General features: G+C 41.2%; 1 protein-coding gene and 1 long non-coding RNA gene across 8 annotated transcripts in view; both read right to left on the reverse strand.

Annotated features, from left to right (window-relative positions):
* The window catches only part of RHOBTB1 (Rho related BTB domain containing 1), a 75641-nt gene extending 65569 nt beyond the window's left edge, over positions 1–10072 (reverse strand). Inside the window, exons 1-2 of one of the 5 annotated variants that reach the window (XM_043925175.1) lie at positions 10056–10072; positions 6990–7040 (exon numbers count right to left, since the gene is read on the reverse strand). The gene's annotated coding sequence lies outside the window, so the exon portion shown is untranslated. Of the gene's footprint in view, positions 1–6989; positions 7041–9163; positions 9523–9883; positions 9962–10055 lie in introns of those variants that run through there. The other 4 variants (XM_043925173.1, XM_043925172.1, XM_043925176.1 and 1 more) reach the window with 4 other exon arrangements.
* Positions 10073–13259: 3187 nt separating this feature from the next.
* Positions 13260–23641, reverse strand: part of LOC122709550 — a 56181-nt gene continuing 45799 nt past the window's right edge. For all 3 annotated transcript variants that reach the window (XR_006345567.1, XR_006345568.1, XR_006345569.1), the window contains 2 exons: positions 17143–17366; positions 13260–15394 (listed from right to left, as the gene is read on the reverse strand). This is a non-coding gene — a long non-coding RNA (uncharacterized LOC122709550). The remainder of the gene's footprint in view (positions 15395–17142; positions 17367–23641) is intronic.

The raw sequence follows: 23641 nt of genomic DNA on the forward strand, positions 1-23641 counted from the left end.
GACTGAATAGGGGCTTAAGATGGGATTTGGGTGCTGCTAAGGTTGTGTTTCCATATGTAGGTCCTGGTTAGGTTAGACGGGGGTGTGTGTTTAGTTTGTGACAATTCTTGAAGTTATATAGTTATGATTCGTGTATATTTGTTTAAACAAGATACAGTTCAATACAAAAGTTTAAAACTCAGATTCCTGGGCCCTAACATGAATAATACTTATTCTACTACATTTTACTATTATCTGTATTTTAAAGTTTGTTGTTGTTGTTCAGTCCTTAAGTTGTGCTGGACTCTTTGTGACCCCATGGACTGCAGCATGCCAGGCTTCCCTGTCCTTCACAATCCCCCAGAGTTTGCTCAAACTCATGTCCATTAAGTCAGTGATGCCAGCCAACCAGCTCATCCTCTGTTGCTCACTTCTCCTCTTGCCCTCAATTTTCCCCAGCATCAGGGTCTTTTCCAATGAGTCAGCTTTTTGCATAAGGTGGCCAAAGTATATTTTGAGGTTATTTATTCCAGTTTTATCTGTATAATGGAAATACTATATAACCATGTGCTACTGTGGGCTTCCCCGCTGGTTTAGTGGTAAAGAATTCGCCTGAGATGCAAGAGATGTGGGTTCAATCCCTGGATCAGAAAGATCCCCTGGAGAAGGAAATGGCAACCCACTCCAGTATTCTTGCCTGGGAAAGCCCATGGACAGATGAGCCTGGCGGGCTATGATCCATGGAGTCACAAAAGAGTTGACACGACTTAGTAACTAAACAATAACAATGTGCTACTCTACCATCTCTTTCCAACTCCACACTCAGTCACAATGGTGGTTTCAAATTGGCCACGGTGGAAGTATTTACACCAGTGAAACTGGCAACCACTCCACATCATGTTTGGCTTTATTTTTCTGTCATCCTGACTTAAGAAAATGACTTTAAAATGTTAATAATGCAGATTAAACTTAAAAGGGTGTAATGTGTGTAGCTGTTATATATGAATAACCCATTTAAGGAAATATCCTTACAGTATTTAAAAGCTATTATTTGGTTCAGCAAAGAAGTCATTCATATCTTGGATAAATGAACACAGTCTGACATATGCCTTTGTTACTTCACTTTTGTCTTATTCATTAACATAAGGAAAAATATCAGCCAACATTGATATGAGAATTGCACTCATCAACTGTACCATAGGTAGACCATGGATAAATGAGTTCTCAAAAATCAGTAAGTGTTTTGTGAGACCCAATTAGCTAAATGGAGTTTACAACAGAGTATTCTTTATTATTATTTATAAATAGTATGCTACACCCATTCTTTATGTCAGTAAAATTTATAATCAACTTAAGTATGCACATAAGTGCATTCCTTTTCTCTTCCAGAGTGCAGGTTGATTTACCAGCACAAACCTTTCACGTTTAAGATTCTATGACTCTATATAATTTAAGAAAGAAGACAACAAAATAAGATGGGAGCCTCCAAGGAATGAGTTTCAGCATAAGATAATGACTATACTTTACAGAGTATAGTATATTTCCCTACTTAAAAATATGATACTCAGACCAGTAGCACTGGCATCGATGAGGTACCCCTGGGAAATGCATAATCTTAGGCCTCACTCTAGAACTTCTGAATCAGAATCTGCATTTTATCAAGATGCCCAGGTGATTTTTATGCACATTAAATTTTGGGAAGCACCGCTTTAAAAATAAACTCCCTGCTATGAATGGAAACTCACATAACTGGTTTGAGACTACTAACAATCTAGCAATTGGTGATCTCTAAGCAGCTCATACCAAATGAAGGACAGCACTGGGGAGAACACCTAATAGCTAAGCCTACACTTGAAGAGTACAGAACAAGGAAGCCTGGCTGCTACAGTCCACGAGGTCACAGAGTCGGACACGACTGAGTGACTCAACAACAAACCTGAAGAGGACATGCATCTTGCAACACACATTTGTCCAACACTGAAAAGGGAAACTGAGCCACTAGGAAAGTAAAGGCTACTCTAGGCCACGTGGATTATTCATTTCAAAAAAGGGGGGAAAAGTACAAGTTAGAATAAATGTCTTATCAGGAGCTTTCCTCCGAGTATGTAATAAATAAGAAATGTTGCCAAAGACTTGGATCCAAAAACCCAAAACAGGGCAGCAAGTGCCACATGATAAAGTGTGGCAGCTGGAGAGAGGAGTGTGATGAAACATTTCCCAGAGATGCAATTTAGGCCACGGTAGCTATCAAGAGCTGAGGGTGAAAGGGGGAAATTGCAGTGCTTATGTTTTTCCCATCAACATATCAGTTAGCAACCCAGGACAGAAAGAAAAGACAGTCAATGCCCAGGAAAGATTCAATACTAGAGTTAATTGAAATGATGGGAGGAAAGGCTCACTTGTTTTGAAATTGAAAGCAAAAATGTTTTACTGGCAACAATGTTCTCCAAAAATATTTTAGTTATTTGGCTGAAAACACAGTAGCTGCTTTGAGATGCAAAGGTCTACATGGAAAATACCTTAGATAAAAAGTGTCTGAAAGGACATGGGAGCCAGGTATCTCCCAGAGGAGCTTGCTATTACTTTGAGGCAGAAACTGAAGCAATAAAGTAATTCATGTAAACCTCAGCAACCCTAGAGTGTGAAGAAGACAAATTTAATTGTGACAAGGCTACTGGTACTCAGGGACACAGCTGGGTCCGCTTTCACCCAAGACAAAAGGTCACTATAATCATCCCTTGCAGTGTCAGAATTCAGATGACTCCAGAACATTTAGCAGCAAAATGATATGGATGCCCTAATGTGTTATAACATTTTCCCTTGAGATACTTTAGCAAGGCTAAGAAGAAAACTCACCCTTGTTGAACACCTACTGTTTTTTGTGTTTTTTAATCATTTATTTGTTTGGCTGGACCAGGTCTTAGTTGTGGCATGTGGGATCTTTAGCTGCAGCCTGTGAACTCTTAGTTGCAGCATGTGAAATCTAGTTCCCTGACCAGGGATTGAACTGGTAGACCTTGCACTGGGGGAGCACAGAGTCTTAGCCACTGGACCATCAGGGAAGACCCCCTTAATATCTGTTTTACATGTGTGATTTCACAGCATTCTCATAATCCTCTGATGGAGGTGATATTGTCTCCATTTTACAGATGAGCAAAATGAGCTCCAAAGAAATATGTCACCCATGTCACATGATTAATAAAAAGCCAGAAATCCATAGACAAAATTAAAAATCTCCATAGTTGATGAAAACAGGCATCTCAACAAAAACAGCTTGAAAGGGATCAGAGTATGGGGTAGTTAAGTTTCAAATACAAGGAAGACTGGTCTGTATTGGTGTCCGTGAAGATGGGAAAGGTCTCTCCTAGGACCCACCATATCTTTACACTGCTGGAATCCCCTTGTAACCCATTTCTGGATGTATGTTAGGTTTCAGATATATTTCAAACTTGATAGCTGCAATTTTGGCTAAGTTGGAGGCTTTAGAAGGTGTGCCAGGTTTCAGGCAGTGTTACATAAAAAGAACTGAGCCCTGGACTGGGCTATGGAAACCTGGGTTCAGCCCTAGCTGTGTCACTTATGAGCTAGAAGAGTGGGTGAGCTGCACTGCTCCTCTGGATGGAAGATGGTTTCTCACCTACGTGAGGTTGGATTAAGGATCTTTAAGAACCTCTCTGGGTCCAGGATTCAACCCTCCATGACTCAACTGTTTACTAGTGTGACTTCCATCAAAATATATTAGAGATGCCCTGAAGAATTAACAATCTGTACAGACAACTCTGCTGTGTGGTTCAAGTTACCAAATACAAAATAAGAAACATAAAATTCAAAAATAACCCTATAAGAATAATTACTTCTTTTACAGTCTGCAAGAATAACCTGGAATTGAATATTTTAAAGTGCTTCCCCCCCATTATGTACTTAAATATATATTCAAATTCTTAGATCTCAGTACAAATCCAAGCTCTACTTCCAATTAGTTCTTTGACTTAATATACCTGAGTTTCCTTTTTGCTGCCATAAAATTGGAATTTATAAAGAATATTATCTGTAATGCAGTCAAGTGTCTGGCATCTAGAAGCAGCATGGTGTAAATACTGGTTATTGTTATTCCAGCAGTCACTAGGGGTCTGGACTAGGTTGGGTGACAAACAGTTCCGAGGAAATTTCTCCACGGAGGGATGGGGCCTGAGACTGTAACCCCATTAGCACTGGGGACTTGCCATTAACCTGTGTCTATGCAATAAATAACATCAGGTGCAGATGAGAAATTTATCACACTTGTGGACCTGCAGGCATCCATCTGGTTTCCTTCTTTGTAAAACTTTCTAATTCATCCTTAGTTGATGAAACCTTATCGGACATGTTGATGTGCTTGATGGGACAGCTGCTGGCAGTATCTGAGGCCAGGAGTGTCCTGGGGCATCAAAGAGTGGCTGTCATACTCACATTTTAGAGTCTTTATTTGCCCATTTCTCAGTTTCTGTCCAATGTGTACGAGGAACAAAAGATTCTAGGAGGAGGTGACTTCATTTTGTTTATAAATTCCAGCCTCCCCCGCCCCCCCCCCCAACCAAAAAAACCCTAAACGATTTTTATCCTGACATATCAATAACCTGTCCATACACATCCCATCTGTTCGGGTGACTGCCTCTTGCCTTTCCAGGCAAAACTCTCCTTTTCTCCTCCCCTCTCCCACGAATCACACACTCCCACCCCTTTCCCTTTCTATATACACCTCACTTTTTATGACTTATCTTTCCTTCCCTCTCCAAATTTTGTTTCGGTGTCGAGAGGTTGATGGGAAGCCTGGGTAGAGAAAAGAAGATGAACACGAGAACCAGATTCAAATAATCTGTACTCTTTGAACCCTATTAGGTGAAGCCAGAGTAAGGCCTTCAAAGAATGAGACTGAACTGCCTGTTTTCTAAAAGGAAAAAGGAAGACCAAAAAGAAGTCTAAAGAAAAAAAATTCCTGTTTTCTACAGGTACATTTCTTGAGTGAAAAACAGCAGAATTTCATGTATTTCCAGGCGTGTTTCGAGAGAGGTCAAGCATAGTAACCAAAGCCTCTAAAGTTCAAAAAAGCAAACAAATGGTTGCTAATTAAATTACTCTTAGAGATACCATACTCGTTCTAAGGCCTTTTTTGGTGTTAACATTCTATGGTTCAGAGTATAATTTTACTCTTTAAGCAATTATAGGCTTATAGTTGTTATATGGATAATTTACAACATACCATTGTCACAGCTAAGCAAATATCAGTTGATAATGAGATCTTAACCTGTAATGGGATCTTCCCAATCTAATAGAGCTATTATGATCTATTTTGTAATGATACATTATGTAACAACTTTTATAGGACAAAGCTGTTATAGGACAGCTTATAATAATCCTTTAAACACTTAAAAGTATCTTTTAACTAATTAAGCTTTTAGGGTTATTAGCTTGGGTTGGGGGTATTAGTACATTAAAAAAGAAGATACAGTAAGGTTTTCTTTGGTAATTTATTCCCATTGTACTTTTTATTATCCCTTTATATAATACTCTCTGAGAAGGATTAACAACTTACACATTATTCTACAAAAATAAGGGTGGAGGAAGAAAGAGGGGAAAAGAGAAGGTTGTCAACCCTGGCAAAAATGGAAAACGTCCTGTTTAATCTTTAAATATTGGCCATTTTCAGGACTTACATTGGTATTTATTTACTAGGTACCCAAATCTATCCATGTGGCACATTTCAGACAAACTGAGGTTGCAGAAGGAATCCAGTACTCTTAAGCACCAGGTCAAGTTGTAATGCTTTCTTAGTGATGCTGTGCAGATTCAGACAGCTTACAATTTTGTTTCAATGCTTTTCAAGCAATAACACCTCAAGTTTGAGATACTGTAATTTAGCAGTTCTAAATGAATGCATAATCTCTCCCTTTTGGTTTGAAATTCTACACTCTGTCTTTCTCTAAACTCTTACCCTTTTATTATCTATCTAAAAATGTGCTTGGAAAATTTTTCCCATCCATACATGAATTGCAAAGTACTCCCACAGGATAGAAAACGGTGAATTTGTGAATGTACCATTGACCCTCAGTTCGGGGCATGCATTATCTTGATTTATTTTCTCCCTTTTCCTGTATGAATGTTTAATATCTCGTCTTTTAAAATCTATTTGTAAGATAGTAAAAATCTTAAATTTTTGACAGGGCCATGCCATAAAGTACACATGAATACTTAATATTTTGCTGTTTTACTTAAAAATAATGGAATTTATTCTTTTGTAACACCTTTGTCATTGAATGTTACCACATAAGCTGTAATTACCAAGTTATCTTAGGCAAGTCACTTAAATTTCCTTGGTCCCAGTTTCTCTATCGGACAAGATTTTTCCAACTAGAGAATTTATGTTTTGGATTAAGACAGAACTTTAAAAAATATAATTTCTTCCATTTACTAGAAGCAGGAACTGAACCTATTACCTGACCTCTCTGAACTTTCAATTCCTCACCTTGTCCTCTGGAGACCAAAAAAAGTGTTACACCTCACAGGAATTTTTTTTTTTTTGGCAGAATGAGAACGCAAGTGTAAGGAATGCAGCATATTACCTGAATTTTGGTTCAAGCTCAAAAATATCAGTCATTATTGTATCAATTTTCTTTCTGCCCTAGAGTGCTAAGATTCGGACAGATGTAAAATTGCAGTGATCAAGCATGCAAATCCCCTGTATCTTCAGCTATTCCTGGCACGACTTGGATCCCCAATGTGAAAGAGAAAAGTCTTATAAAGAACAAACTGATTCAAGGCCCATTTTAGTGCTATTTTTACTCACAGAGTAAATAAAATAATTTTAATAATCATGGAAATTGTTATATTCATAACTGAGTCAATAAAAAAATATGACAAAGACAAATCATTCTAAGACAAATGAAATGACCAAGTTTTTCTGAAATGCATGCTCAGAATCAGACAGAATATGTCAGCAATCTACGGTCACGGGTTTGCACAAAGACACTGACCTGGCTTGCTGGAAGTGAAGAACAGAACACCCTGCTCACAGCTGGACTTACCTACACAAAAGAGAGAAGTGCCTTATAAAGTATTGCTCTGTAATACTTGCTTGCTTGGAGCACATGGGGCGCCACTGACATTTTTAACATGCATTGTTTTCCTCTCTACCCCACCCACCAAAGAGCAGAACCTGCTTTATTTTTCCCAAGTGTCAGTGCTAAAATGGCATTTCTTGGGGCCATATACATCCTGAAATAGCTAGGTGAACTTTTTGTAGCATTTCTGAAAATATATTTCTGAGCATTTGGGAATGATACCAAAAAAAAAAAAAGCAGTTAGCCACAAAACCATGAATAGAAACAAGGAAAACCTTACAGGGATTTTACAATACAGAAGTAAAAGAAATGGATCTACTATTCCTCCAAAATAGCATTTTTAGGCCGTATTATTGTAAGTAAAAGTCCAAATGATTGTTTTTTTTTTTCTATTTGATTGCATTTGTATAGTTAATAAGTTATGTTGTTGTACCAACATCAAACTACCCATGTTTCTGTTTCTACCTCTGACCACACACAGGCCTATGTACTTAAGTCACACTACTTTCTAAATTTGGTTGGACAACAAAGTGCAAGCTTAGAATACTATGATTTCATTGCTTCCTAATGATTTTTCAAAGTCTTCCACACTGTGGAGAACAAGTTAAATTCCTTTCCCACTAACATGTCCAAATGTGATCCAAGAATCTCAGAGAAAACTTACTTGAATAATAATTTGCTGCCTACTCCACCTGTGGAGTGGTATGCAGACACTATTTATATCGAAAAGAGCTTGTGCTTCTCTTTCAGCAGTGACTCTCTCGGGCATCCACAAAGTTATCAGAAATGAAATATAACTTCAAATTTCTGAACAGTGTTTTAAAACAAACTTATCAGCGTTTAGTCAAAAAGCCTGGTTGTTTGCTGAAATCAAACACAGGCTATTGGTATTTATGTCTGCTGATAGTGAGAACACAATTACACAGAGATGAAAACTACTGGTAACACACTTTTTGCAGTTTCGAGGGGATATGCTGTACAGTGTAAGCACGCGGCGCTGCTCCCGTGGGTGCTGGGGGAGCCCCAAACTAGTGAAGCCTCTAGCTGAGCATCTGGCTGGGGTTCAACAAAGCTTCGGGAACAGCACAGGCTGGAGGGGGGGAGGGGGGAAGTTCAAAGTCAAAGAGCCTCTTCTCTTCTTCCTAGGTCTGAGCGCCTTTGTGTGTATATTAATCTTCATGCATTCCCCCCGCCCCCCAGCAAATGTGTACAGTCAGCTAGAAAGGCACAGCTTGTGTGCTGACGTGCAAAGCCAAGTCAAAACCCTGGGCTTGGCACTCCCTTCTAACTTTCTGGCTTGTCCAAGTCTAAATATTGACATTGCTCCTCAGTTGAGATGTTTGATACTGCTGAGGGTAGAAACGGCAGAACTAACAGCAGGATCAAATGATACATTCTTACATCGCTGAGCCTTCCTTCCACTTCTTTTTTTGTAGATTGGGTTGGATTCCCTTGTCTGCACATCTTCCTCCCACCCCACCCTTCCACCCCCGCCGTTTTTCTCCCCAAACCTGAGCACGCAGAGACTAGCTAAGGTGTTTTGCAAGCCCCTCATGGCAGCTCCTACTGTTGTCACAGCAACTCACAACAGACTCCATAGACACCGGGCTGGGGGTGGGGAGCGCCAAACTGTGGGCTGACCGGTCAACTCTCTTGGGGGTGCAAGCGCCAAAGGGGCTAGTGTCTCCCCCTGTGCAGCTCCTCTGGCTCCCCACCACCTTCCAAGGAAAAGAGCCTTGTGGTCGGCGCGGCACGTCCCCCACCCCCTCCCTGGCGCAGCCCTCCTTCTAAGGGTGCCCTGTTGTGCATTTTCTCAGCTCCAAGTTAGGGGTGCGGCTGTGCAGGCGCTCCTAGAAATGTCTTCTGCTGGCCTCTGATGGGAGGGTTCCCGGCCTCGCAAAGAAGGCGAGGGCGGCTCCCAGAGCAGCTCGGTCCCACGACTCTCGCTCGGGACGCTGCCGGCCGCGTGGCGCGGCCCGGGGCCCCCACAGGCCACCCGCCGGGGCCGGGGCGGGGCGGGGGGGGGGGGGCTCCGCGGCGGCTGCTCGAAGTTTCACAGCATAGCGCACTCACGACACAGAACCTACCCTGCAGCCGAGCGAGACGCGAGCTCTCTCCGCCTTCAAGGGCTGGGGGAGCTGGGGTGGGGGGTGGTCCCCGCCACTCAGCAGCAGCCACGACTGCGCGCGGTCGCGGGTGTGCCGGGCCCCTGCGCGCGGCGCGCCGCCCGCCGCCCAACTTTGCACAAAGGCAGCATGGCTCTGCCTCGCCTCTTGGGCTCGCTCCGCGCCGCGGCGGCAGCTCTTCCCGGTGCCAGGCCAGAGGGGCTCGCCCCTTTCCGTCCCCCAGCCCTCCCCCTTTCCTCCCGCCCCCGCCCGGCTCCCGGGCTGGCTGGCCGGGCGGAACGGAGAGCGCTCGGCACCCAGCTCCGCCGCGGTGGCGACCGCCGCTTGCTCTGTGACGTTAGCAGCCTTCGCGGCTATTTATATCCGCACGATTGGATTTCATTCATGAAACCCGGGCCTGTGTGTCTGTGCGCTAGGGTGCGGGTTGCAAAGGTGCCTGAGTTTTTACGCAGACCCTGGGGGGTGGGGGCGGGCTCGGAGGCTTATGCCGGGGGCTAACGTGCGCCGAGCCTGGGAGACCCCAGCCCCGCTCGCTAGTGGCCGGGAGAGGAGGGGCAGGGCGAGCTGCAGCCTCCCCCGCCCCGTCCCCCACCACGTCCTCCGTCCCCAGCACCCCACCCATTCGCATATAACTGCTGGCCCTTTGTCCCAGGCTCTGGAAAAGTAAGTTGGGCCACTAACCGGCTGGGCAGCATGGCTCTCTTCCCCCCAGGAGCTGACCGGCCGCGGACTCCAAGGGAGGACATTGGCTTTTGTTTCAAAACGGAGCCCAGCTGCTGACTAAGAGCTGCGTTAGCCCGGCCTCCTCCTCCCCTGAGCGCTGCACGTGCTGCCCGGCTCGACTCTGGGTTACCTTCCTCTGTGACTTGGCTCGTGGGATCCCTGCAAGGGGCGTAAGGACGCACCGGCTGCCCCCCGACCCGAGTAAGGAGGAGATTTACAACATTCTACAAATGGCTGAGTGAGGAAGTGAAATTGACTTCTGATCGCTTGTGGGTTGTCAGAATTCTTGGGATACCCTGATGAACTCCTCCTTACTGTTCCAGGCTGTGAGCTCCGAGGACGGACCAGGGGCAGTTTTCATGCATGCACATAAAAGATGTCTATTTCCTACAGAATGTCAGGTAGTCTGTGAAGCTCTAAGGAGGTGACAGTGAACACAACCAACCAGGTGCTGGCCCCCAAAGCACTTGCAGTCAGCTATTAAAATTAGTGTGTTTTAAACCGTCTCATTCCCATCCTCTAAAGAAGCAATTAGGGAATAAAGGTATTGATGTGTTCAGCTAAGTTAAAGGGTTTGCTCATTCGTGCTGTGCTGTGTTCAGTCGTGTCCGACTCTTTGCTACCCCACAGACTGTAGCCAGCCAGGCTCCCCTGTCCTTGGAATTTTTCAGGCAAGAATACTGGAGTGGGTTGCCATTTCCTACTCCAGGGGAATTTCCTGACCCAGGGATTGAACCTGAATCTCTTGCGTTTCCTGTTTCCTGTGTCCCCTGCATTGGTAGGCGGATTTTTTACCATTGTGTCACCTGGGAAGCCCTCATTCATTTGATTAACCTTTATTGAGGAGGCTATCTGTGTCCTAAGGGCTGGGGATACAAAGATGACAACAAGGTGTCCTTAGTCCTCAAGGAGTTCTCAGGTTATGGATTTGCAGAGCTGGGAAAGAAGGACCCATATTTTACTGTAAAGGCTGTCTCCTTGTGTTATCCCTCAAGAAACAGAACATCAAAAAATTATAAATGCAAACATACTCCTCCTACCTCAGTTTCCTCCAAGAAACCATAGGATCCCCAGATGAGTTTTACTACACTGGATGTCCCTACTCTTCCCTATTAGTTTGTATTCCCTTTGGAGACCAAGTCTTGCCTGGCGCTCTCTGAATTCCCCAGAGACCCCAGAATATAGTGACATTCATTGTTTTTACAAGGAAAGGTATTAAGGGTAACCTTCTATTTTAAGCCATCCTCACTGAACTGTCTTTGAAAATAGAATTATTAGTCTCTAATACCCAGAAGAGAGGACAATGAAAAGTCAGATATGGGGGTCTACTCTAAGAACCTCAAGACAGACACATGAGGGGGTGATCATTTACTTGGCACAAAACAGACTTTGCTTAGTCTATTTAAAAGTGATTCTATTTTGAAAGGTTTAATCAATATACCTTTTTTTTTCCAGTAACATATTTCTTGGGAAAATTTAATTAACCCTGTTCACTCCTAGCAATCACTCCTCTTTAGTGCAGGCCATTTCTCATCAGACTGCAATGGGAGATGAGAAATAGTATAGAAACTCAAAAGAAATAGGAATCAACACACATTATGGCCTTTACATATGGCAGGCAATGGGCTAGGCCAGGAGGTTTCAAACACATTTTCTCAATGAAGCCTCACACCAGTTGATGAGGTAGATGCCATGATTAACATAACCATTTTAAAGATGATGAAACTGAGGCACATAGAAGTAAGAAGTTTTCTGAGATTTTGACAGTTGCATTTGCACCTCGGTCAGCTTATGCTGAGGCATTATTATATCACTAACTGGCCTTTTGACATCCTGCTTTTTCTTAGTTTCTTTCATTTCCTCAGTTATGAATTATTAAAAAGTTAAACGGCATGTTTAAGCATCAGGTCAGTCAGTTCAGTCGCTCAGTCGTGTCCAACTCTTTGCGACCCCATGCACTGCAGCATGCCAGGCTTCCCTGTCCATCACAGACAGAACAGAACATCACAGAACAGCTCCCAGAATTTACTCAAACTCATGTCCATTGAGTCAGTGATGCCATCCAACCATCTCATCCTTGTCGTCCCCTTCTCCTGCCTTCAATCTTTCCCAGCACCAGGGTCTTTCAAATGAATCAGTTCTTTGCATCAGGTGGCCAAAGTATTGGGGTTTCAGTTTCAACTGTGATCCACACAGTCAAAAGATTGGCATAGTCAATAAAGCAGAAATAGATGTTTTTCTGGAACTCTTGCTTTTTCGATAATCCAACGGATGTTGGCAATTTGATCTCTGGTTCCTCTGCCTTTTCTAAATCCAGCTTGAACATCTGGAAGTTCACGGTTCATGTATTTCTGGAGCCTGGCTTGGAGAATTTGGAGCATTACTTTACTAGCATGGGAGATGAGTGCAATTGTGTGGTAGTTTGAGCATTCTTTGGCATTGCCTTTCTTTGGGATTGGAATGAAAACTTACCTTTTCCAGTAAAAATTGGTACTTAAGTATAATTAAACTATGTATTTAACACTATGTATTTAAACATTCAGGTTTGTACCACACAAAAGTCGTATAAAAACTTTTGACTACCTTTTATGGTAATTATTTACCAAAGTCACAGGATTAAAAAATTTCTCACAGTCAAGATACAGAGATGTTTCATATCATAGAACAGCATCATGCTAAGTCTTGGTATTTGCATCCTCCCACCAACCACTAATCTGTTCTCTTTGTCATTTTGAGGCTTGTATTAATGAGAGCATACAGTAGATAATTTTTTGAGATTGAATAAAGTTTTTTTTTTTACTAGGCAGAATGCTCTTGAGGTTCATCTGGGGTGTTGCATACATCAGTAGTTCATTTTAATGCTGAGTAAATTTCTATTGGATAGATATACCAGAATTTGTTCATCTGTTTTCCTATTGAAGGACTTTTTGAGCAGCTTGTTTTGCCAGTAAGAATAACACTTCTATAAACATGGTATTGTAGGTATTTGGGTGAACTTAAGTTTTTATTTCTTTGGGATGAATGCCCAAGAATGCCATTGCTGGGTCATATGTTAAAAAAACTATCAAAATGTGTTCCAGAGTGCCTGTACCATTTTATGTTCTCGCTAGTAACGTATGAGAAATCTAGTTCCTCCATGTTCTCACCAGTATTTGGTATTATTACTATTAAAATTTTCATTTGTTCAATCGCTTTTTAGGGACAATTTATGGTGGTTTTAATCTGGATTTCCCTAATGACTAATGATACTGAAGAACTGATTCATTGAAAAAGACCCTGATGCTGGGAAAGATTGAAGGCAGGAGGAGAAAGGGACGGCAGAGGATGTGATGGCTGGGTGGCATCACCGACTCGATGGACATGAGTTTGAGCAAGCTCCAGGAGTTGGTGATGGACAGGGAAGCTGGCGTGCTGCAGTCCATGGGGTCGCAAAGAGTCTGTCAGGACTGAGCGACTGAACCTAGCTGAATGATACTGAATCTCCTCTCATGTGCCATTATATCTCTTTTGCGGAAATATCTGTTCATCTCTTTGGCTAACTTTATAACTGGATTTTTTAAACTACTGAGTTTTGAGAATTGGGGTTTTTTTTTTTTCCCCAAAAGTATATTCTGGGATCACAGAACTTTCAAACTGCAAAATAAATATTCCTTCAAGATAACACCATTTTCAATCCAGTCACTAGCATCCAACATTTCTACTGCCATTCGTTTTAGAGAATCTTCTCAGATATTTATATTAAGTATTCTGAAATACTTACATAAAACTCCTTTAGTGAGGGTCTTTCCCTATTATTTAATAAACCTGCTCCTCATCTGTCGGTAACCGACCTGCAGAACCTGGCAGGCACGTGGCCACCGCCGAACTAGTCGAGGCCCCGCCTCGGTGCAGGCGCAGACGCCACTTCCGGCGATCCGATCCAAGGATGCAGCTAAGGCTGCGACAAGCTTGAGTCAGGCTTGGTTTGTGCGGACCACCCATCTCCTCCTCCTTGGATGCAGAATAGGGTGTTGTACTTGGCTGTTTAAAGGATGTCATCCTGGATGGCAAGTTCCAGGTGTTAGGCAGAAATTTCATGGACAAGCACTACCAGTGTTTGAAGACATGCACCTGTTTTAAGGAGTTTGGTAGAAAGATAATGAAAAACAGTTGCCAGAGCGGATTCCCGGAGTTAACAGGGGAACAGCCAACAACTTTGCGGTACTTTACAGATCAGGTGGCTGGAGATGTAGTGAAGGTGGGTATCCTGGCTTTTGAAGAAATGCTTTTAGACTAGAGAACTAAGTACGGCCCGTGGGCATTGGATTTAAGCATTGGCTTAAGGACGACTTTATCCAAATTGTCTTGCACGCTGGCTTTCCGGAACGACCACGGCTATGGCTCCCCCCTCCAGGCAGTGGGGTCAGTCTTGACGGAGCAAGCAGGAGGGTGTGTGCATTTCCAGCGAATGGTGGCAGAAAGGTTAAGACAGACCCTGTTCGGGGCTCTTCATTAATGGGAAACTAAATGACCTGACCCTCCGAAGACCCTTTGTTTCTCCTGAAACTTGTATTCTGGATCTCTAGTACTTCCGCCGGAGTAGGTGCTTCTCCCAGATGTCAGACTCCTCTGGGGCCTGACGCTGTTCAGCATTCTGTACCGGGCCCTCTCCTCATTTCTGTTGTCTTTGATATCCACACGGAATAACCTTGCATCACGAACCCCTTTACCCAGTACCCCAGGCAGGCTTCGCCCGAATCACTTTTAGTTGGGTATTGAGAAAACCCTTTAGCCTCAGGAGCCCAGCTGTATGGAGTTTTGACTAACTGGGAATTGATCTCAGCTGTGAATCATACCTGCTTTTATGGTCTTTGAAGTTCCTATTTTCTAGAGAAATCCAAGTTGGTCTTGGCTGTGGGAATCAACTACAGGAAATGTTCTTTACCTGAAAGCTACAAGTGTAAATTAACTCCCAGTCTTGAGTTTGTAGTCTGGTTATCGCTGTTGACCTTGATGCGGTTTCTAGTGGACCCAGTCTTGGCATTTCCTTTGTTACCCATTTAAAGATAGAAGCCTTACATAGAGTGTGCTTTTAGTTGTCAGTTCTCTGAAGGTGGAAATTTTTTTGCATTAGAGTTCCTTTTGTGACTGGGCAACAGTAGATATAGGCCATGTGTTGGAAATAGACAAAGAGGTATTCTTTGCCTAGAGCATGTTAAATGTATTTGTGCAGGTTTGCATAAAATCCTTTCTGTGGGGATTCCTTCATTAGGTTTTCTGTTGGTGGGTCAGGTTTGTTGAAAACGTGATTTTTGGGAGCTCCGCAATTGTTGCTACATTCATCTTCTTGTCACAGTCTCTCTTACCAAGGTGACTGTTCACTGGTCTAGCTCAGCGTCTGTGAGAGGAGGCAGCAGACAGCTTTAATGGGCCTCTGTCTGGCTTTGTTTAGTACAGAGCTGCTAATTGTGAAACATGTGTATCACACCTCTAGAAAGAAGAAAAACAGTCTAATGAACATTATTTTTGATTTAAAAAAATGGAATTCTGTATTGGGGAAAAATCTGCATGTGAAATGGACATTTGTTCAAAATAAGCTATGTTCCTCATATTACAAAAGGTGTTAATATCAGGCTTCAATTTTACCTAATTACAAGTAAATGACAAGATTTATGTGTCGTGGCATTTTTAAGGCTATCTTGCCTGACCAACTGTGTCATGCCGAAAATACAAAACTGTTTCTCTTCATGACACTAGTAAAAAAATAAATAAAAAAGAAAAACAAAGACCTCAAACCAAAACGCATTAAGGGGAGCACAGAGCAGGGAAAGAGTAGGAAAATGGAATTGTATTTTTGCCATCCCACTAACTAGTCCTATAATTCTGTGCTAGTTCCCTATTGCATTTCAAATTTCCATGTGTAAAATGAGGATGAGAATAATAACTTTCTAAAGAGTTGTTGAGACTAAATGAAATAACATCTGTGGAAAATGTCTTGTAAAATGTGAAACTCTACACACTGGTAAGTGTAAAATGACTCATCCTGAAGCCATTTAAAAATCCTTTGCAGCACAGGGCATCCTTGCATTTGGGAGTACAAAGATCAGTCATATAGGAACTGTATCATTCCCATAACTTAGCCCCCAAGGCTGACTGTAAGTATTATACAAAATAGCCTCCACCAACTTCTCTCCATAAGGCAGAAAGTTTTTGAGATTTGAGTTTTTTTGCTTTGCCAGTGACTTGTAATTGCTGCATTTCCTCCCCACCCCATCCTCCTATAGAAGTGTGCTAAACTACGTACATAAACTAGGAAAATAAATGGACTACACATGCACACACAAAACCCATTTCAGAATTCTGCCTATGTTCCTGTCACATTTTTCTCCTTACTGAGCATCTCTAATATACATGTCATTTAATCTTCATGACATCTTGAGAATTATTATCTCAAATATGAGAGGTGGGGGAAAGTGAAGGTGAAAGTCGCTCAGTCGTGTCCGACTCTTTGTGACCCAAGGACTATATAGCCCATGGAATTCTCCAGGCCAGAATAGTGGAGTGGGTAGCCCTTCCCTTCTCCAGTGGATCTTCCCAACCCAGGAATCAAACCAGGGTCTCCTGCATTGCAGGCAGATTCTTTACCAACTAAGCTATGAGGGAAACAAGTGAAGTTTATTAGAGGGTGACTTGCTCTCTGTTAGCGGATGAGGAACCTGAATTCTAACCCAGAATGCTAACCCTGACCTTCTGACCACATGAAAGTAAATACTTTGAAATTTAGTGTATAAGTACACTTAAATTATGGGGGGGGCGGGTGGTGGTGGTTTAGTTGCTGAGTTGTGTCCAACTCTTGCAACCCCATGGGCTATAGCCTGCCAGGCTCCTCTTGTCCATGGGATTCTCCAGGCAAGAATGCTGGAGTGGGTTGCTATTTCCTTCTCTGTGTAAATTATGTATTTATTCTACTTTAAAAGGAATATAGTTTTTTGTTTTAGAAACACCAATGACCTGGAAGGAGACCTACCAGTCAGTCCCCAGAAATAAAGCTGAATTGTGAGGCTTTTTCTTCTTGTCATTACTCTACTTTCATAATGGTTCCTTATCTAAAAGCACCTTCCTCTGAAGTCAAGAACGTGTCTCCATGCACACAACTGCAGTCTCTCCTTAGCTCGGTCAATATTTATATTCACTGTAATATTTAACGGGACCTATGATTTTCTACTTGGTACACTCACCTTTATGAACAAGTAGTTAACTGCATCACATGTGAGTGATATAAGCAGTTAAAGATGTTCAGGATCAACATTGAAGGAGACCAGTCCCTTAGCTTGTAAACATGAGCTGATAACTCCTGGGGTCAGAGACAAAAATCTCACTTCCTTTCACCAGATCAACTTTACAGGAGCCTGGAGTTTTGGTGAAAGTGTCGTGTCTCTGTTCCCACAGTCCTTGAATAGCGCTGTGGGTGAGAAAGCCCATAGTAAGTGGTTTATAATAAAGGTAAATGATAAAACTTTCACAAGCTTCCTTAGTTATAGTTTATTCTAGTTAGTCCTATCTACAACGCATGTATGTGACTTAAGACTAAACCTCCATTTTAAGGGAAAATTATCCTTTATGGCTTTATTTATTCCACAGTAACCACTGCCCACGTTACACTGATCATTCACAAAAGGGCACTTTGAGACCATACAACTGTTTTGTAAAGAGTAAAGTATAATAAATAAGGTATGACTGAAGTGACTTGGCAGCAGCAGCAGTGTGGATGAATAATAGTAATAAGTACTGTGATCACCACCTGGCTTGTTTTCTGAGACATTGATAATTATTTCCTTAAATTTATTTTTAATGGAACATAGTTGAATTATGATGTCAGTTATTGCTGTATAGCAAAGTAAGGCAATTATACACACATGTACTTTACAATATTTTTCATACTCTTTTCCATTATGGTTTATCATACAATATTGAATATAGTTCCCTGTGCTATTCAGTAGGACCTTGTTGTTATTCATTCTTTATGTAATAGTCTACATCTGCTAACCCCAGCCTCCTATTCCATCGCTCTCCCACCTCTCTCCCCCTTGGCAGCCCTTAGTCTGTTCTGTATGTCCCTGAATCTATTTCTGTTTAATAGACAGATTCATTTGTGTCATATTTTAGATTCCACATATAAGTGATATCATATGGTACTTGTCTTTTTTTTTCCTGACTTACTTCCCTTCGTATGATAAATTCTAGTTGACCCCATGACCACATTTTTTCTTTTTCTTTTTTTTTTAAACACCAAAAGCATTTTGTATTGGGGCATAGCCAATTAACAATGTTGTGCCAGTTTCTGGTGAACAGCCAAGGGACTCAGCCATACATGTATATGTATCCATTCTCCCCAAACTCCCTTCCCATTCAGGCTGGCACATAACATTGAGCAGAGTTCCATCTGCTATACAGTAGGTCTTTGTTTGTTATCCATTGTAAATATAGCAGTGTGTACATGGCCCTCCCAAAGTCCCTAACTGTCCCTTCCCCCGGCAACCGTTAACTTCGTTTTCTAAGTCTGTGAGTCTCTTTCTGTTTTATAAGTTTATTTGTATCATTTCTTTTTAGATTCCACATATAAGGGATGTCATATGATATTTCTCCTTTTCTGTCTGACTTAGCGCACTCAGTATGACACTCTCTAGGGATGACCACCTGACTTTTTAATCTGTAATTATACTAGTTAATATTTAGGTAGCAACTGCTATGTGCTGGGCATGGTGCATCATGTTTTAATACCTCAGTCCAAGTAATACTTCTTTTTAATAGTAAAGATGATATACCATCTGTGCATGTAAATAGTTCTTCTGCTTTCTATGGAAATGAACTCATCACAACTGTTGCTCTTATTAGCATGAGTTTTGTATTGTTTGATTATTGCTAGGTTTGATGTTTCTCCCTAGTAATAAATTTTAGGTGGCAAATGGATGGGAAAAAAAGCATATATACCCTGAACAATAGTTTACAAATAGAAACACTTAGGCACCTGAAAGATGCCTGAAAATTTTATTTATATTTGGACTCTTGCATATTATACAAAAAGTGGAGGGCTGAGATATTGAGAGATACTCGAGTGCCTTCTGAATGATAAAAATTTATGTTCAGTATAATTTAAGCTTTAAATGTATTTTGATGTATTCAGTTTTATTTTGATTTTATCAGTTAAAATGGTAAACTTAGCTAACTCTGTTATTTAGAACACTTATTAACCTGTTCATCACCATTTTTGTTTTTTTTTTAATTGGTATTTTCCGGTCCTATCAACTAGAGTGTTCAACAGAGAAGACAACCTGGTTGGGAGTTCAGACCCCTGGCTTGAGAGTTAGGTAATGAGGACTCAAGACTGGCTGTTAACAACTCCTTATGGGAGAATTTCCTTGGGCAAGTCAAGTCACTTCTCCCAGGGCCCAGTTTCCTTATCTCTGAATTGAAAGCCTCAGCCTGGAGTACCAAAGTTCATGGCAGTCCAGAGTGAATACACTTTGCATGTTGAAATTATTACAAAAACACCAAAGACCTAGTGACCTCAAAAAGCACTTTACACTTCTTTTACTATGAAAGATTAAAAAAAAACATACTCAACAAACATTGAATGAATTCTTTCCATTTACTTATCACTAAATTAAACTGACAGTTTCATTAGTTACTAATGGCTCTCATTTGGCTTGGGGGTCAGGCTTGCTAGATAAAATATAGGACACTCAGTTACATTCACCTGTCCCATGCAATTTAGGGCATATTTTAAAAGTATTTATTGTCTGAAATTCACATGTAACTGGGTATCCTGTATTTTCATTTGCTAAATCTGGCAATTTAGTGGATCAGAAAGGGTGAGGAGAGGGGAGCAAAATTAAACTGAAGGAAAACTGACAGAAGCATTTTTTGAATTATCCAGTTGTGAATTTACAGATAAACAGGAGGAGATAAAAATGTCAAGTAGCATTTTCCAAAGTTTATTCTGTGGGACCAACCCTGAATGAAACTCTGTTAAAAAGGGAAATAGTCCTTTCTTTATAAATGTTAAAGTAAGTTGGAGAAATACTTTATATTTTATCTTCTTCTTAAGAGAAGTTATTTTTCTTATTGCAAGACTTCCCAGGGCATTTATAGGTGAAAGTTAGTTGTGCCTTTCTCAGAGGGAAATACTCTCTGTTGAGCTGCCTGTGCTTATTTAACCAGGATCTCTTCTTTGTGGTCCTAGAATACTATCAACAGTCCACAGTGTTCTTGAACATACTTGTGAACATCACAGTTAATAAAACCACAACAGTGTACTGCATGGGTCAGTCATTGCAAACAGCTCGGAGGCTTCTTCCTGATTGGGTGGACATGTGGGTCATTGTGGTAAATTATTCAAGGAGTAACTGTCCTGGGTTACTCCAAACCACAGATAATTGCCAACTATCATTACACAGCACAAATGCATTCATTTAAAATGCCAGTTTGGTATATACCAGCAATGCTGATTACAAAACACTGTAATTAGTTAATGTAGCTTGGTGGCAGCTGACCCAGTATTAGTAAGCATTCTCTTCATCTAAATTTGTCATCTATAACTTGTTAGTGACAGATACTCAAAAGGGTCCAGTGTTTGACTGCAAAGAAAACAGAAACCCATGTATACAGTAAGCTTGTTGGTTGTTTGCAAAGGAATGTGACTATTTTGAAAATTAATATGTACTATCATAGTTGATGAGTTAAACTGTTTTTGTTTAAACATTTATTAAATTCATAGCCATTTTTAGCCATTAATTTTGATCAATTAACACATTGAAATAACTATCATGGGAGTCCACAAATTTTCAGTTGGACCTCATCTGTTAATAGGCTGATAATCCTCTTCGGAGTGACTACAACTGTTCCCAAGCAATTAGGTGCAGTGGTGTAAGCACCACTAAGCCTTCGGAGTCAACTCACATTCCCTCTTTCTCCCATTCTAAAAACTAACCTGAATTAAAGGCTAATTGATAGTGAGAATACTAAAAAGGCAGGTCCACAGAATATGTAACGTGGTGTGGGGAGGGAACCCAAGATTTTAGAATAATCACACACTTTGTAATCTATTTCTGGAAACCTGAAAGAGGATTCTTAACAATTTTTCCACTGGTAATAATAATAACAACAATTTAACAAAATAACTCCATGCCTGACACACTCTGCTCAGTGCTTTAGAAGCTTTATCACATCATGTCATCTTCATGGCAACCCTGTGAGGTACTGTTGTCCTCTCCATCATACAAATGGGAAAGCTGAGGGATAGAGAGTTAAGTCATTTGTGGAAGATCATATCCTTAGAAAGGGGAGTTCAAGGATTACAATTCTAAGTCTAAATTCAAATCCAAATTCATAACCACTATATAATACTGCTGCAAAGGGGAAGGACTTCCTGTAAGCAGACATCACTTGTGAGTGTATTTTCTCTGCCAGGACAGACATAGACCCCACCATTAATCAGATTAAAAAGTCAGTAATTGGGTCCTCAGAACATGTGGTTAAAAGCACAAGAAGGCTAATGCCAAATTTAGGGAGGTGGGAAAGTCAAGCACCTCTAAATTAAGAAATCACAGGGAACTTGATACCATTTTTATAAGCATAAAATTGAAGCCACAAACATTTGAGTTTTAAGCACTGTGTGTTAGAAAGAACACTGATATGACTGTAAATTTTCTGAAGATTTGTCCAGTATACAATTGTTAAACACTGATTTCCTTCAGAAATCAAAGTTTTTGAGCTAGTCTATTGCAAAAGAAACCCAACAGGTTTTAGCTTTAAAAGGGTTTGGGAACTTGATATTGCATAGGTCAGAGGAGCTAAATTTATTTTATTTGATGAGTAAGCATAACTGTATTAAAAGGTTGTGTAGATATAAACTTCTAAATTGAAAAAAAAAAAAACAAACCAAAAAACTCAAGATCAACCATCAACAGGGAAGAGTAGGAATTTATAATAAAAGTGACTTCATTTTTTAAATTAATGTGGTAACATCTTCACTGTGGTAGCATGTTAATTTGGTGGTCCCCAATGAACCACACTTCTCTATTTCTGCCAGGGGAGGTCCCTCTTGGAAGAGGCTGGCCTTGTGACCTGTATTAGCCAATAGAATGTGGTTGAAGAGAAGCTTTACCAGTTCTAGGCCCAAGTCTTAAAAAAACCTTGGCAGCTTCTGCTTGTGTACTTAGAAGGAAAGGACTTACAAAGTACGAAGTTGGACTATACTGGGACTGCCATTCTTAAAAGAAGCCTAACCTAGCCATGTGGAGAGTTCCCATGGATAAATATCTGGGCCCTAGAAGACAGCCTCAGCTAAGCTCTCAGCTGATAGCCAGCAGCATATTGCCAACCAGGTGAATGAAGCCGTCTTGGAAGTAGATTCTCCATCACCAGCTGAACAACCCCCCAGACATGCAGGGGTCTCCACAGAGTCCTGCCTAAGCTGCAGCACTAGGAGCAAATAAGTGAGATAGTTGTTTTAAGCCTCCAAGTTTTGAGTTAAATTTTATGGGGGACCATGCTGCATGGCATCTGAGATCTTAGCTTCCCAACCAGGGATCCCTGCCATGAACTGAACCCTGGGCCCTCTTCAGTGGAAGAAGGGAGTCTTATATACTGACTACCAGGGAAATTCCATTGAATTAACTTTTAATGTAACAATAATAATAAAAAAAAAAGTCGCTCAGCCGTGTCTGACTCTTTGTAACCCCATGGACTGTAGCCCACCAGGCTCCTCCGTCCATGGGATTCTCCAGGCAAGAATACTGGAGTGGGTTGCCATTTCCTTCTCCAATGTAACAATATATTGACATAATTATACCAGATCTTTTCCATTTCTCCCAAAATTGTTTTGGAGGGGATATACATTCATTTGATTGTTGGTTTTGTAAAATGGTAACAACTTTACCATGTACTATTCTTTCCCTTCCCCCAACTTTGTATTGAAGGAAGCATTCATTCCTTCAGCTTTTGCCAAGTATTCCTGTTGACTGTTAGGCCCTAGGTACCCAAAGATGAGAAAGAGACTCAGAAAAGCACTTAGCCTAATGGAAGAGACAAACACTCACACACAGGATTGGTTTCGTGTGTTAGAACTTTGTGTGCCTAGCACAATAGCAGCACAGAGAAGGGATTAACTCATCTTTCAGTGGCTGTGGAGGGGTCAGAATTTTCCAGCAAGTGTCCTACAAGGAATGGCATTTGTGTTAAGCATTGAAAGATGAAAGGAATTCTCCCAGGTAGAGAAAAAGCAGTCTGGAGGAGTCCTTCTGTGCTTAGGAAAGAATGTTAGCAAAGTTCTGACAGTGTTAAGGAATATGATAGTTTAGAGTAACTAAGCGCAGTCTTATGCGGCCATGGTGCAAGGTGGAGTAACAAAGGTTACCTGCCTGTCCAAGCAGTCAGAAGCCTTGAAGACAATTCTCATCAGCATGGCTTGAGGACAAGGTAAAGCCATCTCAACAATTTTTAAAAATTGTACTTAAATGAAGTATAATTTGCACACAGCAAGAAGTCTTAACATCCTAAGTTCAATGAATTTTAATGTATGTAAATGCCTATGTGACCACCACTTGGACCAAGGTCGGGCCAGCATAATTTGACAAAATGTGACAAGGATGTCATGAGCATAAACCCATATATCCTGAACAAAGTATTAGCAAATCCAGCAACTTAACAAAGGATGATACATCAAGACCAAATGAT

The sequence above is a fragment of the Cervus elaphus genome, chromosome 15, assembly GCF_910594005.1.
Source record: "Cervus elaphus chromosome 15, mCerEla1.1, whole genome shotgun sequence".
NCBI lineage: Eukaryota > Metazoa > Chordata > Mammalia > Artiodactyla > Cervidae > Cervus > Cervus elaphus.